General features: G+C 36.1%; 1 protein-coding gene and 1 long non-coding RNA gene across 3 annotated transcripts in view; one reads left to right on the top strand and one right to left on the bottom strand.

Annotated features, from left to right (window-relative positions):
- Nucleotides 1–15,630, top strand: part of LOC119045535 (uncharacterized) — a 223,618-nt gene that overhangs the window by 186,190 nt on the left and 21,798 nt on the right. The window contains exon 3 of one of the 2 annotated variants that reach the window (XR_008391011.1): nucleotides 1,615–1,742. The exons of the other annotated variant lie outside the window; for it this stretch is intronic. This is a non-coding gene — a long non-coding RNA (uncharacterized LOC119045535). The remainder of the gene's footprint in view (nucleotides 1–1,614; nucleotides 1,743–15,630) is intronic. 2 annotated transcript variants of the gene reach the window in all.
- TAFA2 (TAFA chemokine like family member 2) overlaps nucleotides 1–15,630 on the bottom strand; it is a 440,574-nt gene that overhangs the window by 88,855 nt on the left and 336,089 nt on the right. The gene's annotated exons all lie outside the window — the stretch shown is intronic.

Below are 15,630 nucleotides of genomic sequence, written 5' to 3' on the forward strand. Positions count from 1 at the left end.
GCAAGGAAACTATAATATTGTTTATTGCCAATGTTAGTTTTACTGAAATGCCACATATCTCATTCAATCCACCACCCCACCACCCCATAATGCTACCACAGTCACTTTTTACTGACTCAGAGACTCAGAGATTGTAACATATTTAACTTTATGTACTTGGAATAGGCTGGGATAGGACTCCAACCCTTGCTTTTTCCATTTTTGTCTATTGCTGCGAAACCACGCCATCTATTCCTCACCTAGTCCTCATCCAGTCATCATCACTGATCAATCATGTTCTTACATATTTTATTGTCAATGTGTTTAGTGTGTGACCCATGGTGGCTCTTTGTATTTACTTATCCCAGTGAAAAACAGAATAACAAGAAGGAGTAAATTTGTGTAGAGCACTAAAAAATAATAGCTTTGACTTAAGAAGAAAAATGGAAGAGATAGTATTGATAAATTTATAAAGTTAGCATTTTCCAAACCTAACACTTTTAAATGTCTTAGAAAATTGTGATAACCTGAAAATATTGTTTCAAAGGATATATATTCAGGTTCATAGAATACACTGAATTTCTAGCACTTAACACAAGCTTTCCAATGGGAAAATGTAAAGACAAGCAGATTTATTCCTATATAAACAGATGTATTCCAAGTCCTCAGAACACCTTGTATGCAAATCCAAATATCGCTTGATAATTACCAAAACAGTATAGTTGTGGAAGACATACTAGGGAAGTGAACTCAAAAACTTAAATACTGCCTTATCATTCTCCGTTTATCAGCTCATATCTTCCCTCAGATTCTGTGTTATCTTTGCTCTTTTTCCTCTGGCAGATGTTCAGGGGTGAATTATGCAATTTAGAATCCAAAATTCCACTTCATCCAGATGCCTAATTTGCTAACTATTCACTTGTCAAAAACACATGCTTACTATCTATTATATAATGACTACAACTCAGAACAGCTTCTGGTTTCCATTTCATGAATCAATACTGGGAATCTGACAAATGTCCCGGAAGGCATTTTTCAATGCACGTTTTCATGAGTTTTTATTAAATTTCATAAATGCTTCAAACATCTGGAAAGAGAAAAACTTTCCCCCAAAAGTTTTAAGCTTCAAAATCATTGTACATTTTTCTTTTCAAAATCTGTGGGCAAATTTGTGGAATAATAATAAAACTTCACTTAATCTTCATATTTTGTTGAAAGTTTAGCTCATCCTAAAAAGAGATGAGCAATACTCTCATCTCTTGAAAGAGAGATACTCTATCCTATACAGAAAATGTGAAGAAAGAAACAAGTTTACACAGCCTTCATAGTCACTGTTGAGTTTGTAAACTGGATTTGCATCTGCTGCTCCTGCCACAACAGTTGCCAACACCCCTCATTGTGTCAAGGATTCCATTATGCTGTGGCTCAATCATGCCATAGTGATAGTGCACAGGGATTCATGAAATGGCAGTGTGGACATGGACAGTTCAAATGCCTGGACACCGGTGCTAAATATGTCTCACATGCCCCCCAAAATGTGGAAAATATAAGCTTAAGTTAACTATAACATCTAGGTTTATTCTTTCATTGATTTTTGTTTTAATCCTCACCCAAGGGTATGTATATTGATTTTAGAGAAAGAGAGGAAGGGGAGTAGAGACAGCAAGATGAAGAAAGAGAAACTTCGGGGTGAGAGAGAAACATTGATCTGTTGCCTCCCTTCAGGCCCCAAGCACCAACTGGGGATAAAACCTACAATCTAGGTAAGCGTTCTAACTGTTAACCTGAAACCTTTCAGTGAAGCAGATGATGTTCCAACCAACTGAGCGCCAGGCCAGAGCCCTCAATGATTCTTAGCTAACTCTAATAGGCAATAAGTTTTCTTCCTTCTTCCCTTCCTTCCTTCCTTTTCTTCTTCCTTCCTCCTTCCCTCCCTCCTCCCCTTTCCCTACATCTCTCCCTTTCTTCCTATCTATCTACCTACCTACCTATCTATCCATCATCTTCTAAACTGAGTTTTAGAAACTCCCAATATCCAGAATAATGTCCATCACAGTAAGTAATACTAAAAGGAGGGAGGGAGGGAGAAAGGAAGAAAGGAAAGAAAGAAGGGAGGAAGGAAAGGAGGGAGGTACACTTATAATGGCTGACAGTCATTTGATCTGGATTTACATATACACCATGCAATTAAATGAGAGCAGTGAAACATCTCATTGTAATTTGAACTAAACTGCTATTAAGATGAACATATCTCCTAATTTACTTTCTCTAGCTGGAGGGTAAAATGTTGATATATTCGCAGTGGTGATTATTTATAATATAGGCTTTGAAATTCTCAAATTTTATTAGATAGAATCTGTTTTTATTTGTTCATTTTAATAGGTAATCTAGGAAGTGGTTGGGAAATAAAAGAAAACCAAAATATACCTACAGTTAAATTTTAAAAAGTCATCTTCAGAACCTAAATTGGAGTTTTCACCTTTGGAGACTCTATGGAGTATTATCTTTTAATAAAGTGGATTGCCAGGAAGAAAGAGAAGAAGAAAACAAGGAAGCAAAGGAGAGGAGAGGAGGATGAAGGGGGGAGAGAAAGAGACCCTCCGGAACAAGTGTAACTTCAGAGCGGTTTTAGGGAAGTCTGTGTGTCCTTTGGACTGTGGCTTATATAACATAAATTTGCAAGAATTCTAATAAGAACATACTTGTCCTCCATCCTTAAAATTTCATGAATGCCTCTATAACATTAATTATAAAAAACTGTAAACTGATTTGGTGAGATTTAAATTCAGAGAAAAACTTGTTTCCAAACTTAGATAAAAATTCAAAGCTCAATTTTTCAAATTTTAAATGTTTTTTCATTTCTGTAGAGCTTTCAATTTATGTGAAATTGTTGTGTTCTCTCTTCTGAGTTCCACAACTCACCTATGGATTAAATTGACATTGTTAGCCCTGTTTTACAGATAACCAATTACAGGTGATTAAATGAATTAATTTAAAAATGAATTAGAACTGAAAATCAATATAGAGCAATAAATGAAAGAAACATGATAGATTTCATGGAAAATCTCTCTTTGGAATGTACTATGCAAATATTTCTTATTTATTCTGAAGGAGTCATTTGTACCAAACAATAAAATTAATTTGCCTACCCTTTCAATCTGTGGCTACTATAGGCAAAAAGAAAATGTTGCTATTCTTCACTGATAATAAGGAAACATGCATTCAAGATAATGAGAAATGGTTCTCTCACCTCCTAAATCTTCAGACTTGAGCACCACTGATCTAAAATAAACTATCTACCTATTAGACAGTTATCAATACACATGCCCACTTGCTATGAGGTTGTGTATAGCATTAAATCACGAAAAGTATCAAGTAGTAAAGCAAGTGAATGATGTCCCCAGAATGATGTTCTGCTTTCATCCCTGTCCCCAACTCCAATCCAGCAGAACTTCAAAGCCACCTACATCCGAATAAAAATGCAACTGTGAAGACTCAAAAAGCAAATAAGGTAAAATTTCCAGAAAACTGAGGAACTAGTAGGGAAGACAAATATTTGTTCACTGTGTACCTTCCTGGTATGAAATATCACTTATCCAAAGATATTTCCCACTCTTCAGACACAGAAACCGTTCCTTCCTATGCACTTGTTCGACAATTAGGTCATATCACCACACTCAGTATCCTGCATGATAGTTTTCTTTATGCTTCCTTCCATGATGTACTTAAAAGTAGTAAGACTTGACCTTGGTATTACTAGGGCCAATATAATGTCTAGTATATGGTACACACTGCATCAATATGTAATTAAGTAAAGGAATGAATGATTCACATTGGGGGAAACACAAATGTATTCACTGAATAGAGCCTAACCAGGATCAGGAAAAGAATTGGGACTACAGTCCAGGGACAGATCGAGGTGTTTCCTATATTTATGATCGATGATTTTTACTATTCATTCACTTTGTATGCATTCTCTGGAGTTATACAAGGGGGACCCCCCCCCAAAAAAGAAAACAGGAATTATCTTCTGGATGATGGGTCCCTTGTAGCATAGGCTTTCCTTGCTAGGTGAGTGTTCTAGGAACCCATCTGTTATCAGTGCACCAGATGGCACTGTGGTGAAGGGCTGTGTTCAACTTCAATGAACTTTTTTAAAGACTTTTTCAACACATGTACCCATTTCATGATGGGTGATTTACCGGCACACCTGCCTACACCATGTGATTGTTGAGCAGTTTTTGACCCAAAACAACATTACTCTCATACCCCAACCTCCCTATTCCCCCAATCTTATCCCAGTTACTTATTTGTGTTTCCCTAGATGTAAAAAGTCCTCAAAAAGAAATGTTTTGTCAATGTGGAAGAAGTGAAACAAAAAAATTGCAGAAGCACTAAAAGGCATCAAAATCAACAAGTTCAAAAACTGTTCTGAGCAGTGGAAAAAACAACTTGATAGATGTATTACATCAAATGGAGAGTACTGTGAAGTTGATTGAAATGTAAATATATAAGAATAAATGCACAATTTTTAATAAATAAATTTCAATTTTGGAGGTTACCCTCTCCTATATCTGTTAGGAAATACCATAGTAGTTATTTTTTATTGAATAAATAATCTAACGACTACAACATGCATGAAAGATTCATTTAAAATTGTATAAAACAATCTTTTCATTTCATTCTTTGCATACCAAAATAAGGATATCTGTATGGTTTTCACTCTATTATACCAGTTGTAAAATGTTTATAAAAATGTTCTGAAACCTGCTTCTTTGGATCAAAGCCAATGTCCATAAACTATATTTAACTGAATTCATTTCAGTGCAGGAACTCATTAACTGCTATCTAGGAGTTCAGGGTCTCCAGGTAGGTCACATATTCAGATCCAGTCCTGGGAAAATCACTCCACCTCTGAGTTCTTTTGTTTCCAAGCCAGTAGGATGACTGCTTGTAACCAGAAGACCTGGCATGTGTAGTCCTGCTCATAGCATTCTGTGTTGGTCTAACTCTACTTCAGGAATCTGTATATAAACTCTGCAGTGGTTTCAGTACTTGAAACAACCAGCAAATAAAGATCTTTCTTTCCCCTCAAAATGTATTGGGTCCTTTGATGTTTATATCCTATCAATGAGAATCCAGACATGAAAGTAAAAAATAAGAGGTAGAAGAGATGAGTCCTAGAATAATATGTACAGCAGACCTGAGGTAGGACAAACAGGAACCACATGCCAAAAGCCATCATCATGGTGAGATTGAGTTGGCCCCTCAGATACCCAGCTACTGGTGTCCATGCCTCTGATTTCTCTCCCTCTGACTACGGGTGAGACCTGTGATTGTATTCTAACTAGTAAAAAGTGGAAAAAGTGACAGGATGTCACTTCATGCTTATGTTATATAAGACTGTCTGTCTTACTAGCAGAATGGCTCTAAAGTCTCTCTTCCTTGCCAGCTGTAAAGAAGCAAGCTGATATTAAATAGAAACCCATGCTACAGGTAACTGCCAGTAGCCTCAAGGTGCAGAGGGCAGCCTCAATCCTAGGTTTCAAGGAGATGAAGTTGCCAATAACATGAGTTAGTTTGGAAACAAATTTATACCCAGTTGAGCCTCTGATGAGACTGCAGCCCCAGGCAGCAGCAGGATTGTAGCCCAGTAGAGTCCTGAAGCACTGAATCCAGTTATACTGTGTCTGGACTCCTGATCCAAGAAACCATGAAATAATAAAAGCACACTGTTTTATGTTGCTAAAGTGTTATGCATCAATAAATAATAAAAGCATGTTGTTTTATGCTATGATGAAGTGTTATGCATCAATAGATCACTAATACAACTGTGAATGTAGTTTTTGTCTTTTCATGTCTGCATTTTGTGTAGGGTGTTCATTAGTGCCTTACACTTAGGTAGTGCAATCATACTGATCCATTTTATTGCTTCTAGCAAAACAATAGATATAGCTGTTTTATTTCCAAAAAAGTCATACTCCTTTATTCTTCCAGAAAATTGAAATAAACCACACCTTAAAAATCGAATGAAAAACTTTCTGTTCTCAAAGTAACTTATTAGGTCTTTGGCCATTCTTTACATTTATGGACAACTAATACTGATAGTAACAAGTCTTAAATTTGTTCACTCTGTGATAAGTGTTATAGGGAATACATATATAAATAAGACATGGCTAGTACCCTAAAACAGGTTACAACTTTATTACACTAAGTTTTGATGTGTTATCAAAGTGAAAGAGTTTAAATTATGTATAGTACAGTATGCACCTTAAAGAATGATAGTTTTAGAACAGAGAAATATAAATTCATTTAGCAAAATAAAATTGCCTGTATGAACCCATCTATAACATCTTTATTTTTTTTAAGTTGGTTTATTTTTTTAAGATTTCATTTATTTATTTTTTTATAGACAAGAGAAGGGAAGGAGAAAGAGAGGGAAAGAAACATAAGTGTGTGGTTGGCTCTCACATGCACCCAACTGGGGACCCAGCCCACTACCCAGGCATGTGCCCTGACTGGGAATCAAACTGGTAACCCTTTGGTTCACAGGCCCATACTCAATTCATTGAACTACATCAGCCAGGGCAAAATGATGGTTCCTGATAAACGACCATGAGTCTTATGGATGGGAAATATTTCAGAAAATGGATTTATGGAAGAGAACATTCTATGGAAAAAAACAGTGAATAAAGGCTCTCAGAGGTAAAAATCAGGGGCATGTTCAAAGAACAAGGGATTTTGTCTTGACAGGCATCATAGCTCACTGAAAAAAAGCAAGAGCACAGAATATATTGTCAATTAAAAAGTAATGATGACCTGAACCAAACTGAAATGGAACAGAAGATCCAGACAGAAAAGAAAGGCCTTGTGTATGTAAACCCTAGAATAAGCAGATTAACTGACTGCATGAGACAGATGATAGAGAGAAATTGAAAAGAAAGTTTCAGAGGACTTCTGATCAAGATGGAGGCATAGACAGACATGCTTTACCTCCTTGCGTAACCATATAAAAAATACAACCAAATCAAAACTAACACCCAGAACCATCAGAAAATTGAGCTGTATGGAAGTTTGAAAATCAAGGATTTAAAGAGACCACATTCATCCAGATGGGTACAAAGGGCAGAGTTACAGAAATGGGCAGAGTTAAAGAAATGGGCAGAGTTACAGAAATGGGCAGAGAGGTGGCAGTGGTGGAGGATTGGACAGTCCCACAGTCATGTATGGTGGATGAAAATCAGGAGGGATACATTGGGAGCAAGTGAGCCCAACCCCAGGCCAGACCACATAGTCCAGGGTTCCAGCAGCAGGAAGATAAATCCTCATTACCTCTGGCTGTAAAAAGCAGTGGGAGTTGGGCCTCCTGCTTGATTTTCACTGCTTAAAGGGCCCACACAGACTTAGAATGTATGCAAACCCACCTACTCTGGGTTACGCCACCAGGGCAGCAGCTGGAAAGGTGCTAGTCATGTACAGGAAGTGGGTGAAGTAACTGGAAATAAAGTGTGTGCTGGGGAAACCTCCAGAAGCCAGGCAGCAGCACTGTCCCTTCTTCAAGCCCTCCCCAATATACATAGAGGCACAAAGCAGTGAACCAGGTAGCCTAACCCTGGTAATTACCTAAGGCTTCACCCCACACAATTGACAGGTGCCTTTTCTACAATAGGCCATGCTACTAAGACAGGGAGTCAAAGCAGCTCTACCTAATGCAGAAAAACAAACACGGGGAGGCTGCCAAATTGAAGAGACAAAGAAACATGACCCAAATGAAAGAACAGAACAAAACCCCAGAAAAAAAAAGTAAACAAAATGGAGATAGCCATCCTATAAGATGCAGAGTTCAAAACACTGGTGATCAGGATAATCAGAAAACTCACTGACTATGGCAACAACCTAAAGGAAGAAGTGAAGGTTACACTAAGTGAAACAAAGAAAAAGCCACAGGGAACCAACAGAGAAGGAAAGGAAGCTGGCATTCAAACCAATGATTTGGAACATAAGGAAGAAACAAACCTCCAACCAAAACAGAAAAAAGAAATAAGAATTTTAAAAAATGAGGATAGGCTTAGGAGCCTCTGGGACATCTCAACCTCCAAAACATAGAGATGCCAGAAGGAGAAGAGGAAGAGCAAGAAATAGAAAACTTATTCAAAAATATAATGAAAGAAAACTTCCCTAATTTGGTGAGGGTAATAGACATACAAGTCCAGGAAGCACAAATTGTACCCAAAGGGCACCACACCAAGATAAGTCATAATTAAACTATCAAAGGTTAAAGATAAAGTGAGAATCTTAAAAGCAGCAAGAGAAAAGCAGAGAGTTACCTACAAAGGAGTTCCCATAAGACTGTCAGCTAATTTCTCAAAAGAAACTTTGCAGGCTAGAAGGGATTGTATTTGAAGTGATGAAAAGCAAGGACCTACAACCTAGATTACTCTAACCAGAAAAGCTAGCATTTAGAATGAAAGGAGAGACAAAATGCTTCCCATACCAGGTAAAGTAAAAGGAGTTCATCATCACCAAGCCCTTATTATAAGAAATGTTAAAGGGACTTATCTAAGAAAAAGAAGAAAATCGAAACGATAAACATTAAAAAGGTGGCAAATTCATATCTATCAACAACTGAATATATATAAAAAATAAAAACCTAAGCAAACAACCAAAATCTGAATAGAATTACAGGTATGGAGATCATTTGGAGGGTTATCAGAAGGGAGTGGGAAGGGGAGTAATGGGGGAAAAGATGCAGGGATTAAGAAGCATATATTGGTAGGTACAAAATAGACAGGGGTTGTTAAGAATAGCACAGGAAATGAAGAAGCTAAAGAATTTACATGCACAACCCATGGATATAAACTAAGAGGGGCAGGGGGATTGCTGGAGGGAAGGAAGGTACCAGGTGGAGGAGGGCAAAGGAGGAAAAATTAGGACAACTGCAATAGCATAATCTGTAAAATATACTTAAAAAATGAAGCTCCAACCATGGTTGGGGAGAAAGAAGCATCATTAACATAATTAGGAGAGTTAAGGGGCAGTATTGGTTTCTGAGGAGGAAATGATTAGATTTGGTGCATATTTATTTAATGGATGAGTGAGAGGAGAGGATTGAGAAGAAAGGTGAGGAGAATGAGGTCCAGGACTGAGGAAACTTCTGCAACTGTAGTTACAGTTGAATGTAAAGAACTAAGCTGGTGAAGATAAAGTGGACACAGTGACTCATGTAACACCTTTTCAAAGGTGGCAAAACAACAAGGATCTTGAATAAAAACATGGAGAATTTTGAAAGCAATTGGAGTTACTTAAATGCTGTTCAGGGTACCTCTCTTATAACAGCTCAAAAGGAGCACCCTGGTTTGAGCATTTTCAAAACAAGAAGTGTTTTTATTAAAAACAATCCATAGAAATACACAAAACACAGATTTAAAATATAATTGTTATTTTGGGCACACACACCCTCTGGAACATAGAAACTTCTTTTCTGTTAGGGAAAGTTAAAGGGAATAAAAGAACCTCTATTCCTATTCTGAATATAGTGCAAGTCTATGATGAGTGTGGAAGAACTGATGGAAGTTCAGAGAAACACTGTTATTTCATAAATATATTCTTTAGGCAATTTTCTGACATGCTTTATATTTCTTAGTCCAGCACTCTGAGTTGAAGCAATTACATTTAGATATAGGATTCTGACACCTATGTTTTCAGCTACAAAAAGCGAGTTATTTCTTGATGATGAGCGTTAGATCCAGACAGGCAGATAACACCATGCCCACTAGTCTTATAATTTTATTTGTTTTACAAATGTGTCTTGTTTTCTATCATTTGTATTTTTAAAATATGTGTGGCACAAAACCTAACAGTAACTAAGGACTAACCTCTCTCACATCTTCCACAGCATTTAGCATAGCTATCTGCAGAGAAGGTGCTTGTAACTATTTAGATATACTTGTAAATATATAGAGATATATGTGTAAATTTGAATTTGTGTATGAAGTAAAAAAATGAACGTCTAATAGCTGGCAGAGTGATTGCTCATTAAATACTTTAAAAGTGTGCAGTCTTAAAAGTGTTGAATAACAGAAAAGGTTAGAAATAAAAAAATTGGGAAATAATTCTAATCTTAGAATCTTATACTGTGTAAAAATACAAAATGTTAACACTGTCGAAAAGCAAACAGTTTAAGAATGTTTGAACAGCTATGAGTCAGGCAGCTCTTGTGCCTTTTTGGCACAGTACATATACATTTCCCAGGGGCCAGGAAACCCCCACCCTAAAAGCAAACTATTTCTCTCAGGTTTGATTCACAGCAAGATCCATCATGTGTGGTCTAGCTTGTTTTCTCCTCCTCATTCAACCATAAGTTCTCTGTCTTCCCCTTCTGTGCTCTTCCTTCCCCTGTTCTTCTTCCTTCTCTCTCTCTCTTTCTCTACCCCCTCACTCCCACCTTATTATGTATACCTTACTAGAATTATTATAAGATCTTGGATCTTATAATACATACTTAAAGGAGTAAGAGAGGGTCAGTAAAGAAATGCAGTCTTAATTTCCAGAGGCGACATTTCCTACCAATATGCCATCAGAAGTAACTGTACTGACAATGTGGCATACAACAGAGATGGCAGGTTCTTCTCCAGTTATCTGTGTTTTATTTCTTTTGTAGTAAGGAGATGTCCACTCTTTAGCTGGGCACACACTCAGGAAAAATCAAGCGCAGTCAGCTGCTGGTACAGGTAGCTATAGGATTCAGTTTGGGGGAAAGGCATGTCTGTAGAACTATTATGTATGATTGATAAATTGTGTGCATAAAGGAGAGTAGCTTATCCTCACCTTCCCCTCTTCTGCCACCTTGAACCACAGAAATGAAAAGGTTACACTAGGAGCCCAGAGCAACAAGAGGAAAGAATTCTGTCTTGCTAAATTAAAGAGCTCCAATACAATTTCAGAATTTTATGAGAGAGAAATGGTCTTTAATCTTGTTTAAAGCAGTATTATTTTGGATATTGTCACGTCGCTAAACTTATATCCTTGTGAATTCAAAAGAATTTTGTATAACAGGAGGCCTTCCACCATAATTTGTTCTTGGACATCATGCTCATTTAAGTTTCATTTCATTTAAGTTCTTCATTTAAGTTCTACTTTGAAAAATGGTTTTATTCAAATAATCCAGAGCTGTAAAATGTAATCTGATGTTTTCTGATGTGAATTTAATTGGATAGGCAGTAGTCCCATGAGATATGAACACAGGACATCAAAGCAAGCAAAGTTTTGAAAAACGCCTACAATTTATTCTTTTTAAGATTCATAGGCCAAATTAGCATATCAAAAATATGAGTATTCCTAAAATAAAAGAAGGATGTTAACTTTTTCCCCTAGCAATGGAACATAGAAAGATTTTAAACACAATATATAAACATGCTTTATAACTACTGTTCCGTGGAGCAGTCTTTGTAGAATTTTAAATCACTATATAATGCATAAGTCCCTACTACAAACAGTTCTTCAACTCAGGCTTAGATACATTCCAATAACAGTAAACTTGCTACTTCAAAAGATGACTCACTTCATCCACTTTTCACTTTTGAAACTAAGAACATTAATTGAGGTGGATATTAACTAGTACTATTAAATGTGTACATGTTCACCTGTGGGACTTCAGTCCCCTTTGCCAAAATGTATTAAGGATTATTTACCAGTTTAGTGTTGGCATCTGAAAGTTCAATGAACTCACTGGAAGCTACTTATACTCCATCTGCCTACTGTTTTAATTTCCCCTTTAGCAGCACTGTATCAAATCATTTCAGTTCCACACGTCAGAGAGGAAGGAGAAAATTGAGTAAAAATGCTTTCACTCAATCATCTGATAATGTAGCAAATATCACTGAAAGAAAGTTAAGTATTTTCTGATAACCAACATGACTAGCTATTCATCACTTGCCATTTGACTAGAAATGCAAGAAATTCAAAGCCAAAGAATTACTTATTTTTTGGACTATAAGACACACTTCTTCTCCCCCAAATTTGCAAGGAATAATGGCTGTTAATGCTGCTGTTGAGTTCTGCTTACATATACATTGATGAAATATCATGTTATTTATGTTATTAAATATTTTACCACATTTTTTGCTTCAAAGTTTTTTTTCCCTGTTTTCCTCTTCTAAAACCTAGGTGCATCTTATGGACCGAAAAATATGGTACACAACTAATATTGACATTTAGTCTTCCACAACCATCCTACCAATCAATAATCATTGCAGGGGAGGAGGGTGAGGGGAGTATAAGGGTGTAAAAGGTAATGAAAACTATACAATTAAAAATAACAATAATAATCACCTTACTACGTGGTCATAAATCCATATGTTTAGGGGCCACATTAATTTTTCATTAGTCATGATGATACATAACTTTTTAGAAATGTAAAAATAACACGAATCTACCAAAACAGTAGCATTACAGTATAACTAAGTTAGTTATAATGTACGTTTGTACAAACGTACATTATAATATGTAGGGTAGCAGTAGCTTACTAACTATAAAATTAAAAACTGTTTCCACCAAGATAACCAATATTTTTTAAATGTATATAAATTGTTTGACCATTTTTAAAATAAAATTGTTGTTTAGCCAATTTGTTTGTAACCAAGTTGCTTTCAATCAGTTTGCTACACTTTCATAAATTAACCAAATATGAAAGTCTTAAGATTTCTTTAAAGTCACATTCAATAAGCTTAAATAATCAAAATTATTTTAATCACACCTCCTGGGCTTCACCATAGTAGCTCTGAACATTAAATATCAGAAGTTTAATTAAAGAGAGTTGATAGTGACTTCACTGAGCGCTGAGTAATAGGTAAACTGTTGAATAACCGTTGAATGACTCCACATGGACCACATGATTCTAAAGACAAATATACTCTTGAAGAAATTAATAATGTTCATGTTTATTTTCACAATGACAAGTTCAAATTAAACTCATTCAAATGTCATCACATTGGTAAGATATTTGTGAGTATTAATTCTATTTAAAACTAAAAAGATCTCAGGATACATTCAGTTCTTGAACTGTTTGTTGACACTTCGATTTCTGCAAGGAGATGGGCACTTCATAGGGCTGAGCCACAGTTTGGCTCCAGCCTCAGAAGTAATAAGCTCAAACCTGCTATTGCGCTCGGTTCACACAAGGCCTGGAGAAGGCCAAGTGGTCAAAGCCTGCTTGATGCCATTTGGGATGAAACTGTGTGTGTTCAATGAGCACGCACTGGGTAGATTACTTATAGTTTCTAATCACGATGTTAACATCAACTAAACAATGACAACAAGTCATTTGGATCCATTGTTAATATAGGAATATGTAACTTGGAGGGAATCTCCTTATGTAATATGTAAAAAATTATTCCAGTCACTAATGCAAATTTATTTTTATAAGAGTAAAATGCTATAATAATTAATATTTAATAGTTGAAGCTGATAATTTTATGTCAAAATGATTAAAAAATATCTAGTGTTAAATAAATAGGAAAATACATGTATTTAGTAGATATTAGGGAAAGATATTAGCTAAATAACTTTAGGAAAAACACATCTTTATGATCCAAAAAAAATTTTTTTAATCTTCATCTGAGGACATTTTTCCATTACTTTTAGAGAGAGAGGAAGGGAGTGAGAGTTTATAGAGAAGGGAAGGGAGGGAAGATAGAAAAACCTCAATATGAGAGAGAAACATTGATCAATTACCTCCCATACCAGGGACAGAACTGGCAACCCAGGCATGTGCCCTGACCAGGAATTGAACCCTTTGTATTATAGGATGATGGCCAGCCAACTGAGTCACACCAGGTTTTTTTAAATGTAAACAAAAAGGTAGAGTTATAAGGATTATATTATACTTCTAAGCTCTCTGAAATTAGTTTATAAACATTGATAACATTAAAAATCTTCAATTACTTCAAATCATTCACCCAAATACAAATATCACAAAGCACAAAGAGGAAGGTGTGAGTGAAAAATGTAGTACCCCCCAAACATCCTGCTCCCCTCCCCTACTTGGGAGGCAGTGAGGATCTATTTTCTATCACAAATATTGCAGCAGAGTGTCTGCAGAAGTATCCTGAAAAATGAGAGTGCAGAGAAGTTATTGTTCCCAAGCCATAATGTCAAACATTTAAACATCAACCATGTGTGCTTGATACTTTATGAGCTTGGTATTTTAATAATAAAATTTAATAATTTCAAAATTTATAAAACTTTAGATTTAATAATATCTCAGAATTTTATTCTATGACTGTGAAATATAACTTTTTCCCTTGCTCCACTGGGCCAACTATGTATCCAGGGTACAACTGTAAAACACAAGAACAACAGGGGAAAGAAGGGGAAGGGTCGTCAAGGAACATGTATATAGGACACACGGACAAAGACAAGGGGGGAAAGACTGACAGTGGGAGTAGGTAGAGGGGGGAAAGTGGTGGCAGGAAAATGGAAACAACTACACTTAAACAATTTTTAAAAAAAGAAAAAAGAATTTTCACCTATAGACAAGTATTTATTCATAGCAATCAGTTTCAGTCCACACATATATTTTTAAATTGGCTCTTAAAATGCTTTGAACTCCATTTTTGTTAGAACACAGTCTTTGTGAACTAAACAATTTAGTTTTGAGTCACCAAGTGACCCTAGATAAGCAATTTAAATTATTTGAGGCTTGGTTTCTTATAATTTATAGATAATAATACTCACTTTGCAGTTGTAAAAGGATTTAATGAGATCCCATATGTTAAGCATCGTATGTCAGTTGCTCAATATGTAGAAATTTTCAATAATTGGTACTTTCCACACTCTTCTTCCCTCTGCCTATGAATTTAATGTTTGGAATTGCTGTCATTGTCAGTTTATGGGCCAAAAAGAAATGACAAAAACAGAAACATAGAAAGTTGCAAATGTAAGGGAAAGTTGAATACAACTGCCTTATGGTTTTTAAATTTTTTTTCCAGTAAAACTCATTTTCCAAATAAAATTTCACATAGAACCCCAATGTAAAACTGATCAACTCAGAGCTGCTCTGGTCAAAGCAGACCCATGGAGAGCCCTGAATCGACCTGTTCCTCTACTCTTTACCCTGTGCACAAAGGGTTCTGGATCAAGCCATGCCTGCAGAATTCCAGGATACTGTTGTGGAGGAGAAAGCAGAAAGCACAAGGACTTCACAGCACTCCTTTCTGGAAGATAGTTTCCCCCCAAATTGTATAGGCCGTTGTGTAGGTCCCTTAACTTGGTCGATTAAACTCCTCGGTTTTTGTTTTATTTAAAAACAAGAAGTTTGAAATATTCCATTTAAGTATAATCTATTCTGTCTCTATTTTATTTTACCACCAAACTTCTTGAAGAGAAATCTACATACATACATAAACTGCTTTAGCAAACATTATTAGTTGTGGCAAATGGTGTTTTCAAAGATGGTAGCCATAAAAATCTCCCTTCCCACATGTTCTTTTTTTGCTGTGTGACCTTGCCACTGTCCAATCCAGAGATGGAGTCTAATTCCCCTCACCTTTAAGTCTAATTATCCTCCTCTATTGTTCTGCTCTTAGTTACCTGCATGGACCCAACGGCATACACCATGCAGCAACAGAATGACACAATGTGATCTCCTAAGCT

Source organism: Artibeus jamaicensis, unplaced genomic scaffold (assembly GCF_021234435.1).
Source record: "Artibeus jamaicensis isolate MK-2021 breed Jamaican fruit bat unplaced genomic scaffold, CSHL_Jam_final contig_233, whole genome shotgun sequence".
In the NCBI taxonomy this organism is placed as follows: Eukaryota; Metazoa; Chordata; class Mammalia; order Chiroptera; family Phyllostomidae; genus Artibeus; species Artibeus jamaicensis.